The sequence below is a fragment of the Lynx canadensis genome, chromosome A2 (genome assembly GCF_007474595.2).
Source record: "Lynx canadensis isolate LIC74 chromosome A2, mLynCan4.pri.v2, whole genome shotgun sequence".
NCBI lineage: Eukaryota > Metazoa > Chordata > Mammalia > Carnivora > Felidae > Lynx > Lynx canadensis.
This window is the reverse complement of record NC_044304.2, coordinates 77971275-77984330: the sequence shown is the minus strand read 5'-3', so window position 1 is coordinate 77984330 and position 13056 is coordinate 77971275.

Below are 13056 nucleotides of genomic sequence, written 5' to 3'. Positions count from 1 at the left end.
GAGAGGCAGGGAGGGGCAGAGACAGAGAGAATCCTAAGCACTGCAGAGCACATTGTCAGTGCAGAGCCTGACGCGAGCTCAAACTCACGAACCGTGAAACCATGACCTGAGCTGAAATCAAGAGTGGGACACTTGACCGACCGAGCCACCCAGGCACCCCTGTTGTATTTTAATTACAGTGGCCTGAATCGACTAAGACAGATAGACACCTACATCATTCCTTTCAGCATGGTTTGATCAAAATTCCTTTAAGAACAGAGTTTAGAAAAGTTATTTACAGCTTCATAATTCATTATTGGTAATGTTATTTATTTTTAATTTTTAAATTTAATTTTAAATGTTTATTTTTGGGAGAAAGAGCAAGTGCATGCGAGTGGGGGAGGGACAGAGAGAGGGGGACAGAGGATTTGAAGTGGACTCTGTGCTGGCAGCAGAGAGCCCAATGTGGGGCTCGAACTCATGAACCGTGAGATCATGATCTCAGCTGGAAGTCAGACACTTAACCGACTGAGCCACCCAGCCACCCCTGTTTTTTATTTTTTATTTTTTTAATTTTTGAGAGAGTAAGAGAGAGAGCGAGTGGGGAGGGGCAGAGAGAGAGGGAGACAGAGAATTCCAAACAAGCTGTGTTGTCAGTGTGGAGCCTGATAACGGGGCTCGAACTCATGAACTGTGAGATCATGACCTGACCCGAAATCAAGAGTCAGTCAGATGCTTAACTGACTGAACCACCTGGGCACCCTGGTTATGTTATTTAGAATTTTAGAATTAACTTGTAAATTTTGGAAGTCCTCTAACAAATTTTTTCATGTATGAGTTATGAAAGTTGGAAGAATTTTCCATAGTCTAGCCTCTAGTTCTCTACATGTCAAACTTAGTTTCTCCCTAACTATCCATATACTTCCGGAGCTGCGCACCATAAGTCATGATCATACGGTCAAACACACAGCCTTCGGGTCCTCAGGTCATGACCCGGGTTAAATAGTCATGGTAGATGGTAGGAGTATTCCTGGAAGACCTCCTTATACTAGGACAGCTAACAGCAGCTTAGCTCTATAGTAAAGTAACTGTAAACCACCTAAGTATATCCCACCAAACTCAAAGCAAATACATCCTCAGCTTCTCTGTAGCTGGACCCTCAGGGCCTGTGTTCACTCCAATATAATTGGCAGGAGAACTAGGAGAGGAAGTCAGAGTGGAAGTGACAGCGGTTTTAACCAGTTGCAGCTGAAATATCTTTCTTTGGCAAATTTTACAAAAACATGTCCATGTAAACCCATTACTAGGGCCTCTCCCAGGGCCTGGCAGGGGTCCATGCAGGTGAGGGGCCTGAAGCCTAGGATTCACTTGATTCATGGTAAATACTTAACCTGCCCTTCGTGAGAAACATTTCTTCCAGCCTAGAATGATTTTTCAGCATCTCTTTCGTATGGGAAGAATTCCTTTCTTCCCCTGTTCTTTACATCCTCTTATATGCACTCCCCAGCTCTCGCGGTGAGCTTCCTCATATCTCCACTGATAGCAGCTCTGTGAGGCTGTCGGCAAATTCTGAATCATGACAACTCTTTTCGGGCTCTTACCCTGGCCCTCCCCATTGTAGTTTACACTCGTGAGTGTCTTCCCTTCTGGAGACAACTCCTTTGGTTTCTGTGGTATAGCCCTTGCCTCCTCACCTGCTCTGATCTCCTCTCTCACTCCTCTGTTGCTTCTGTCTTAAATGTTGGTGTTCCTCCGGGTTCCATCCTTTCCCAACTTGTCAGTCTACTCACAGCCCCAGAGCGACGGCATCCAGTCCCATGATGACAGCCAGTACTCCCGTGCTCTGGTTCCTGAGTCTGGGTCTCAGCCTAGGCCTTTGTAACCGTCCATTTGTGGCTGTCTCTTTCCCTAGACTGTGGCCTTGAGGCAGGAACCACATGTTATTTAAGTTTGCATCCCCAGGACCTAGCAGGTACTTAATAAATGTCTGTGTGAATGAATAAATGAGGGAGTGCTTGCTGGTGTAGCTTGGGTTACATATTCAGTTGGAATGTTCACCCCCGTATGAAGTCCTGTGTGCAGAGCAGAAAGCATAGCAGTTGCAGCCACTCACTGTTTGTCCTCCCACTTAACTCTTCATCAGGGACGGGAAGCCCTACACATGAGAAGAAATGAAAAGAAAAGAACCCAGCAGATCAGTTCTGTTTCCCATGGAGATTAGAATAAAGACTGCAGTATTTTCATTAGAAACCCATGGAAACCACCCTCTACAGTCTTTCATTCTGAGTGATTCTGAAAAATTTGTTTTAGCAGTCTGGTGAATGAAGGCAAAGAAACATAGAGTTTCTTTAAATACTATTTTTTTTTTCCTGTTCACGTACTGTTGACAACAACTTCAAATTTTCTTAGACTGGCATAGAAAATTAGATGGTATTTCTTTGTGCAACTAATAAGGTAAATTATTTCATGTGTTTTGAATATATTTTCTCCTTGAAGGCTGATTATATGCCTAGCTCTGTCTAAACACAAACTGCACAAAGAAAAAATATGCTTAAGAAATCCTTGTCCTTGAATAGCAATAAAATCTAATTTGTTTGAATTTTTTTTAACTTTCCCCATCAATTGCTGCAATTAAAAAAAAGGGAACTTAATTGAATTAATACAAGATCTTTTAGGTAATAAAATTCTCTTAGGCTATATAATCAAACTTCTCTGTTGCTAAATATTTTTTTTTTAATTTTTTTTCAACGTTGTTTATTTATTTTTGGGACAGAGAGAGACAGAGCATGAACGGGGGAGGGGCAGAAAGAGAGGGAGACACAGAATCGGAAACAGGCTCCAGGCTCCGAGCCATCAGTCCAGAGTCTGACGCAGGGCTCAAACCCACGGACCGCGAGATCGTGACCTGGCTAAAGTCGGACGCTTAACCGAATGTGCCACCCAGGCGCCCCTCTGTTGCTAATATTTTAAGCTCATTAAAGATCTAGCTCCAATTTTGTTACTCCTTAAACAAGAGGTCAGATAGCACCTACACCCCCACTTTTTAAAGTGAAATTGTTGGGGTACCTGGGTGGCTCAGTTGCTTGAGCAGCCGACTTCAGCTCAGGTCATGATCTCACAGTTCTTGAGTTCGTGCCCTGCATTGGGCTCTCTGCTGTTGGCACAGATCCCGCTCTAGATCCTCTGGCTTCTGATCCTCTGTCTCTCTCTTTCTCTCTCTCTCTCTCTCTCTCTCCCCCCCACTTGCACTCTCTCTTAAAATAAGTAAAAATGATTGAAAGATATTATTGTGAAACTGTAAAAATCTTTCAATGACTGAGAAATCTAAAATTGTTTGAGGAAGTTAGCATGCACAGGTTGCCTTTCTTGGTGGCTAGGACAAGTGTCAGGAGTGGCAAAAGAAGGGCATTGGATAAGAACTCGCAGTGCCCAGGAGGTAGGAGCCATAGAGGCTGTGAGAATGAGCGCTGAGCCTACAAGTATCTATGGGAGGAGCCTGATTCTCGGGGTGTTCCCGGATCCCCACCTGCAGCGTCACCTGGGAACTTGCTAGAAATGCAGCCCCTAGATTATTGGGAAGCACAGTCAAGTCTGACAATACCTGATTTCGAGAGATGTGGAACACCTCTGTGCATGTGAAAATATTCTGTTAGTGAAATTTTTCGTTAGAAAAAAACGACCACACAGATTATGTTTTCTAAAGCAAACTGATCTGCCGTTTTTCTCATGGTTGAGTGTCTGGGAGTGACATCCTCTCCCCTGACTGGGTGCTGACTGCAGAAATCCTCCCCGCTTTATCCACAGAGGATGCAGTCCAAGCCCCCCAGCGGATGCCTGAAGCCACGGAAAGCGCACTATGTTACAAAGAGGATCATTTGCTTTTGAACGGTGGTTTGCTGGGAGGGGGGGGGGGCGGTAACTGAAACCACAGAAAGGGACACTGTAGACAATGGTGGTACTACTGTATATTTTAAGGATGGATGTGGAAGGGAAGATACCCAAGTCTTAGTGGTGTATATGTTATAGTTTCTCAGCCCTAGACACATGAAACGGTGTCTTTCTGCTAAAATTAATGCAAGTGATTGTCAGATTTTCACATCATTTGTATATAGATACTATTTTCACAGGCATTGGAAACCAAAAGATCAAATTTGAATTATTTTATTGTTTGCCTTTAACTGAGCTAAACTTAGTTTTATTTTAACTTTCCATTTTTTTCAAGCCTTTCCTTCTGTGTTCATGGTTGGGGTGTTAATAGTATGTCAAACTAATTGCACTCCTGATGGTCTAATTCTATTCACTGTCATCTTTGGCAATAAAATTCTGAATTTGGCATGCTCTCACACTGGCACAGGCATGCTAAATTAGCTGGGAAGAATATCAGACTGCTAGAATAAATCCAGGCAGAATAAATCCAAAAAAATATCATCAAAGATCACACAGGACATTTAAGAGTACTAGTTAGCTTACACATCCACTCTAGGGAGAACTTGTTTTGATGACCTCCCATTGCACTTTGATTTTATTGACGATGGTGTTTATTTTCAGTGTATATATTAACATATTAGTGAAGGATTCCCTGGGCTACATGTGATTTGTCTGAAACCCAACTCAAACTGATTTCAGCCAAGAGAAGTAACTCTCATAACTGAAAAGACCAGGAAGTAGCTGACTTCAGGCATGGCTGGCTCCAGGGGCTCAAATAATGTTGCGTTAGGCAGTCTCTAAAAGGGTTCCTAGTGATCCTTGTCTCCTGCTATTCATGCCCTGTGTAATCTTCTTACCTTGATTGTAGGTTGGACCTAGGGACTAGCTTCCAACAGCTATAATATGGTTGGAGCAGTGGGGCGTCATTTCCGAGATTAGGTTGTGAAAGGACTGTGACTTCAGTCTCTCTTGCCATTGCTTGCTCACACTGTCCTAGAGCTCTTGATCTGGGGGAATCAAGCTGCCATGTTGTGAGGAGCCCTGTGGAGAGGCCTGGGTGGCAAGAAACTAATGTTTCCAGCCAACAGCGTGCAAGCACCTGAGACCTGCGAAAGGCCACATGAGTGAGCTTGGAAGTGGGTCCACTGTGACCTGTGGACTGCCGTGTGAGTGTGGCTCTTTGCCCATTGGGAGCCTTGAGGACTGTAGTCCTGGTCATTATCTTAACTGCTGAACTAGAACCATCCAGCTAGGCCCCACTCCATTCCTGACCCTCAGCTTCTGTGAGATAATCAATGTGTTGCTTTATGTGCTATGTTTTGGGGGTGACTCATTACATAGCAGTCAAGAACAAATGTAGGTATCATTCACCATAAGAGAGTCTCTCTCCAGCTCCTAGCAACGTTTTCCTCTGTGCGGCCTTTATTACCAGGCAGACCTTCCTCACGTGGTGGCAAAATGGTGCTGGTAGCTCTAGGCTCAGAGCCTTGCTACCTTAAAGAGTAAGTGCCTTTCTCCTTTGCAGTGGATAAAGGAAAACTCCTGGGATTCACCCTCATACAACTGACTTGGATACTTCCTGCTGGAGTATTTAGGATTCATTTTTCCTGATGCTGCTCTCTCTGGTGGTTTTGAAACACCTGAATAATTGTAACTGGAGCGTTCAAGGTCGGTCTACCTAGCTGTCCCAGTTGACCCTCTCTGAGTTTGGGTTCTACCTTAAAGCCAAAAGTGACCCTAGAATTCCTTCTGCTTGTCCTCTGCCAAAGGTGAGCCTCCAGTAAAATCTAGGTGGTGAAACAGAACACAGATGACTTAGATGAAGCAGTGGTAAGTGTCTCCACAAGATGTCCATCTATTTATTACCTATTAGTAGTCAATATACGACTGTTAAAGTGTTTATAGTTTTCATTTTTATGTTCTATTTTCATGACCAGTTTTTGACTTGTTTGAATCAGTCTTCTGGGCCCGGTTCACCTCCTGAAATCACAGGAATGTACCACGTGTTGAGTGCCTGCTGCAGGAGTTCTGTTCCCAGTGGTCCTCAGGAACATTCTTCTCTAACTTGGCCTTTCTCTGGCCACCCTCCAGTTGGAAGTGGCAGAATGCCATAATCAAGGGCCAGGGCTTTACAATTAGAGAGCTGGGTTTGAGTTCTGCGTTGGCTGTTTATATGCTGTGCTGCCATGTTCTCTCTGAGTTATAGTTTCTTATTATAGAATGGGATTTTGTATCTGCCTCACGGTAGAACTATTAAGTGGTGCAAAAATGTGGGTGTGGATACAGTTGTCCCTGGAACAGAGTAAATGCTTCATAAATCTTCAACACAACTAATGCTACAGTGTCCTTCTTCAAATGCAGAAGCCAGATCTGAACACCGCATTTCAGATAATCTAATGAGCTCATCATCTTCTGAACTCTTGTAACAATATATCTTAGTCCGCAATAAATCTTTTTTAAGGCGGGGGGAGGCAAGGCGTAGCTACATCATACTGTTGACTCGAAGTGATCTTCTAATGAAAAAAATTCTTCCAGTTCTTTACACGAACTGCTAATAAACCACATCTCTCCTATTCTGTACTTGTCCTGCTGAAAATTTGTACCTAAATTCTTGGCTTCACATTGATGCCTGTAATACTGTTTTGCTGTGTATGCACACACCCATTTTACCTACTTTATCCAGTACATCAGTTGGATATGCACTATGTTGGATAACAAATATGCGTACTGGATGAGCAGGCTGTCTGTTCTGTCACTGGACATTAAAAAAACCCAGTCTACACTCCTTTTGGCTGATACTGGCTGATTAATCAATCCGAACTCTTGGTTTATTTAGCCAGCTGCAAATGCTCCTGAATGTTCTAATTGTCAACCCACATAGCTTTGGATTCTCCTCTTGAATATCATGAAAGCTGTTTTAAAATACTTTGTTAAAACTCATAGCCTGTGTGTGATCTACATTATTATAACTTTATCAAAAAAGAAAATGAAAGGTCTCCTCCCTTTTATACCAGCAGCTGTGTCTCTTGGTGAAGCAGGTCCCTCTTATTCTTGTGAATGATACTGTTGCTCATGTGTAAGAGTTCCTGCTGTTCCACATTTTTGCCAACACATGGTATTATCAGGGATAATTTTTGTCAGTTTTCTGAGGGTGAAATGGTCTCTTATGGTGATAATTACTGATGAGGTTGAGCATGTTTTCATATTGACAGTTTGGGTTTTCTTTCCGATGGTTTTTGTTTGTTTGTTTTTTGCCTGTTGGTATTTTTTGTCATTTTTCTGAACTTTGATATATATTTTTTTAATTTAATAATATATCATGGAAATCTTTCTGTACATGTGCATGTGTAGAGTGTATGTTGTTAACAATTGCAGAATGTCTCATTTCATGGGTAGAGCATATTTTATTTAACAGTGTCCTGATACTTGGGTTATTTCCCATTTTTATTTCCTACTGTAAACACTGCTTTATCTTATGTGATTTGCTTAGCATAGTCATGGACAGATGCCATTCTAGGAGATAGATTGTAGATCAAAAAGTATGTGCGTTTTTGTTTTTTTTTTTATGTTTTCATTCCTCTGTTTTATTCCATATTTTGCCTTTGGGAAACTTCCTGGGGAGTAATGTTTTTGGATGTACAGTTATTTATATTGTTCAGAAAAAATTTTTTTCAAAAGACTTAAAATAATATTAAATGGTTGGGCCATTTAAATTTCAAAAATGTGTTTATTTTGCTTTTATTTTTTTATTTTTTTATTTTTCATTTTTTAATATGAAATTTATTGTCAAGTTGGTTTCCATACAACACCCAGTGCTCATTCCAACAGGTGCCCTCCTCAATACCCATCACCCACCCTCCCCTCCCTCCCACCCCACATCAACCCTCAGTTTGTTCTCAGTTTTTAAGAGTCTCTTATGTTTTGGCTCCCTCCCTCTCTAACCTCTTTTTTTTTTTCCTTCCCTTCCCCCATGGTCTTCTGTTAAATTTCTCAGGATCCACCTAAGAGTGAAAACATATGGTATCTGTCTTTCTCTATATGACTTATTTCACTTAGCATCACACTCTCCAGTTCCATCCACGTTGCTACAAATGGCCAGATTTCATTCTTTCTCATTGCCAAGTAGTATTCCATTGTATATAAACCACATCTTCTTTATCCATTCATCAGTTGATGGACATTTAGGCTTTTTCCACAATTTGGCTATTGTTGAAAGTGCTGCTATAAACATTGGGGTACAAGTGCCCCTATGCATCAATACTCCTGTATCCCTTGAGTAAGTTCCTACCAGTGCTATTGCTGGGTCATAGGGTAGATCTATTTTTAATTTTTTGAGGAACCTCCACACTGTTTTCCAGAGTGGCTGCACCAGTTTGCATTCCCACCAACAGTGCAAGAGGGTTCCCGTTTCTCCACATCCGCTCCAGCATCTATAGTCTCCTGACTTGTTCATTTTAGCCACTCTGACTGGCATGAGGTGGTATCTCAGTGTGGTTTTGATTTGTATTTCCCTGATGAGGAGTGACATTGAGCATCTTTTCATGTGCCCGTTGGCCATTTGGATGTCTTCTTTAGAGAAGTGTCTATTTATATTTTCTGCCCATTTCTTCACTGGATTATTTGTTTTTTGGGTGTGGAGTTTGGTGAGCTCTTTATAGATTTTGGATACTAGCCCTTTGTCTGATATGTCATTTGCAAATATCGTTTTCCATTCTGTCAGTTGCCTTTTAGTTTTGTTGATTGTTTCCTTTGCAGTGCAGAAGCTTTTTATCTTCATGAGGTCTGAATAGTTCATCTTTGCTTTTAATTCCCTTGCCTTTGGGGATGTGTCAAGTAAGAAATTGCTGCGGCTGAGGTCAGACAGGTTTTTAATGAATGTTGCACCAGCTTATACTCTTCTTCAACAAGTCTCTCTTCTATTGGGATCAGGAAAATGCTCTCTGTACTCTTTAACTCTCACTAGGCCATTTGTACAACAAGACTTTATCATCATCATCATCCCTTCCATCTCTTCCTTTATCATTCCTCAGTGCTCTCCAAGGTGAGAACATCTTCTCATGCCTGGCTTCCCACATGACTCAGGGGAAGATGACCTTTTTATTTAGCAAGTATTTCCTTCATTCCTACTCTTTCTCCCCACACCCCTCACACCCTCATGGGAAGAGTATATTTCTTTATCCCACTAATTTTGGGTTGGCCATGTGACTTGCTTTGGACAGTGGAATGTGCATGTCTGAGGCACATGCAGAGGGTTTTTTTTTCTTGTTTCTATTTTGTTTTTTTAGTTGAGATTATTTTTTTTAATTGAGATATAACCGACATATAACATTGCATAAATTTAAGGTATACAGTATGTTGATTTGATACATTTATGTGATGCGATATGATGACCACTCAATCCCATGAGGTAATTTTCTTTTTTTGTGGTGAGAACAATTAAGATCTCATCTCTTAGAAATTTGAAGTTTGTAATACAGTGTTGTTGACTATAATCACTTATCTGTGCATTAGATCTCCAGAACTTATTTATCTACTGGTTGCAAGTTTGTACCCTTAAACAGAATCTCCCTCATTTCTCCACCCTGCCCCCCAATCCCTGGTAACCCCTGTTTTGTGCTGGTCTCAGCCTGTCAATAACCAGTGTTGTGGCTGGACCAGCCCTTGCGTTTCTAGTGATTTCAAGATGCTCGTTAGTCATAACCATATAGAAACCTTGGAGAAAAAAAAGTTCATTACTTACAGGACCAGGAAATTTCACAGCATACCTGAGGCCACACAGTGGGGTTACAGGTGGAGAGAGTGTGCACAAGCCTTTGGGTATTTTTTATTGGGATGGAAGGTGGGGGCCTAGGGTTTTGCAGGCTCATTCTTTATTGGTGAATTTAAAACATAAGATCAGGGACTTAAAGCTTAGGAAGAGAAGAAACAAGTGGCTCAAATGGGCATATAGAAATCAACCAAGATCTAAAACCAAGGAGGCTCAATGGCCGGAGGGCGCCTGGCTGTTTATCTTGTGATGTAGCTAGTAATGTGTTTATTCGAGATAGCCATCTTTTAAGTGAATGCCTCTCTGAAGTGGATGCCTTGGCAATAAAAGCTTAAGTTAGATACTTGAAATTACAAAAAAAAAAAAAAAAAAACTTTCAAGGGTCTATACTACAGTCCGCTCTGATGCCAAGGCATACGAGTTAATGGCGAAGACATTAACTGCCTGGGTCGCTGATATGCTGAACATCAGGAATAGGGCAATATGTAACCCAGAAAGAATATATCTAAATAGGATTATAGTAGGAAATCTTATAATAATTATGTAGGCAATAGTCTGAAATCCAGTGTATAGGTGTTGTCTCGAACTTGAAAGGTCCTGCAGTGAAACTAAGTCTGTGATATCAGGGACCCTAGGAATGTCTTCAAAGATTTGGGTACTGTTGGAAAATATTTTAACATCTTGGGCCATTTGGTATAAACTGAACCTGTCTTGAGTTGGTAGATTGTCCCATATCGCATCAAACTGGTCGTCTAGTCCTGAGGGTGGGTCAGTTCATTTAAAGTTTGTGTCTTCTTTCGGGAGGTGGTCATGCAGGTGGGCTCCCAAAGTTAGGCCTATTTGGTGCAAGTATTTGCATCAGGTATCAAATAAGAGGCATTTCTATGGAAACCAAAACCAAAACACAAAGGTTAATGATCAGAGCAAGTTACAATCCCAGGTTCTGAGTTCTGAAGGCAGCCAGTCCAGAAGATTTCTAGATGTTGGGCTGGAAGCATCTTCGAATGGAGTGCGGGCGCACAGTGGCAGTCTGATAGATTTTCCTGGTCTGTTTGAACGTCTCTGGTGATCTTTCTGAGTGGACTACATGGCAACAGGCATGAAGATTGTCCATACATGAGCTATTGTGATTTCTCTGAAGTTTATATCAAAAATAGATAAGCTTATTTAGATGTTTCAGTATTTTGTCTTGTTTGGAAATGATCTAGACATTTAATGAATTTCCATCATTTAACTTAGCAAAACACTAAGGGTATAAATTACCAAAGAGATTTGAGAACCTATTTCGGTAGATATATCATAATACATAATTGTTGAAAAGTTTACTTAAAAGCTTCTATTTCACTTACATTTATTTAGTGTACTTGTTCTTAGCGATTATATTTAGATGACTCATGAAAATGTTATTTTCTTACTGATAAATTTTTTTGCAACAGAGGCAGCATGAGCTCACTTGACTAATAAACCCAGGTAGAGTAAAAGTTGTATGACCCCATTATATTTAATGCTGATAACCTGAAGAAATGCCTGTTTTAATTAGACCAACAAACTTTAGCTTTTGCTTACCAAAGATTCTCCTAGGTCATGTGAACTTGAAAACATTTGAGTTAGTTTCCATTACATTTCCGAGAGTTTAGAAATATTTAATTTGATAAGTGCTTATTTTTCTTTAAGCCAGTTATATAGAGCTGTTTTACAAATTAAATTTGGCAATACAATCCAGAGGTAGAGAGGAAAAAAAATCACATATACACAATATACATTCATACACATACATAAGCATGCATATAGGACACTGACCTGATAGCTTTTAATTTCAAATTTTTAGCTGTGAATCAGGTACAATAATATAAAACTCAGTAATTTATAAATAACATTTAAAAATTTTTTAATGTTTTTATTTTTGAGAGAGAGAGGGAGAGGGAGACAGAGGATCTGAAGCAGGCTCTGCACTGACAGCAGAGAACCTGATGCAGGGCTCGAACTTATGAACCATGAGATCATGACCTGAGCTGAGGTTGGATGCTTAACAGACTGAGCCACCCAGGCACCCTACTAATTTATAAATAAAATTTTAATTCAAATTGTGTCTGGCAGACAGAAGAAGTTAAGGTTACCCAATCCAATGGCTAAAACTTTTTACTAATACTTGTGAAGATTTTTAAGATCTGTATTTGTCCTTGACAAATGACCTTAAGGAGGCTAGATTAAGGTGGGCTAGATCTTGGGCAAAAGAGTTTTTGTAGCACTTTTTATTTTAAAAGGCTTCTCCATCCATTGTTCTTCTTCAGTCTCAGGGGATTGTGGGCAGTTTTAATTACCACCTGGGTGTTTATATTTCAAAGACACAGTAAGATTTACATCTTCAAGGGACAGAGAAAATTTTCTCCAAGGAGTTTTAGTGCCTTTTGGTAATTTGAGCAGTCCCAACTGAAATGTAGTAGTGCCACCCAGCCATTAGGGAGAGCACCTTGTGAAGAATAATTCTCTGGGCTCAGGGTCAAATGGGGTCTCTTCAGGGTTAGAAATGAAGAGGGGTCATTTGGGTCACTGTGGTCATGGAAATAATCAACCTATTGGACCACGTCAGTTTTGTGCAGCAGGAGATGGGCCTCCTCTAATGTTTTCCACTTACTGCGAGCCTTCGCAGTGATCATTATGATGGAAGGATGGACACAGCCTCAGGCAATAAATGTCCAGGTTAGGAGAGGGATTCAATTCAATATTCAAATATTGGTGACTCTGGGGGCCTTTGCTTTCCCTTCTCCCCCTTCTTCCTCTCTAGAGGCCTTGATTTCCCTGTCAGCTTTTCCCTTAGGAGCAGCAGGGACACCTTATAAGACATATTTTTTTAGTTCTGTCCCATTCATGGGAAAGCCTAGGGGCTCAGGATCTATGGTATCTCAGAGAAAATGAGCATATAGGTGGCTTTCTTTAAGAAAGCTATGGATTTTAGGGTTATGGATTTTAGGGTCTTTAGAGATACCAGCCAGTTGATACATTTTGGCTGCCATGAATAACAATTTGGAGCTCATTTCAAACAAGCAAAAAACCCTGGGATAGCCAGTTAGCTCCCCTCTGTCCTTCCTGCTACATGAAATCTTTAAGGAAGCTTTGAATTTCAGATAAGATAGTTTTTTATTTCAGTTTCTACTTCTTGATTGTCTCTTTTTACCATAATCTTATGTGTTGTTACTGGAAACTTTGGGATGTCACTGTGAGCCCTCTTCATAGGTGGCCACTTTCCTTTCCAGGGTGTCCCAAGAGACGTCTCTTGGATTGGGGTCCACCCCCACTAGTATGTATCTCTCTGGTGATGCCATTAGCTTCCAGTTGCAAGGCTATTCCACTTTTCAGGGTTAGGACATGTAGTCTGGGCATGA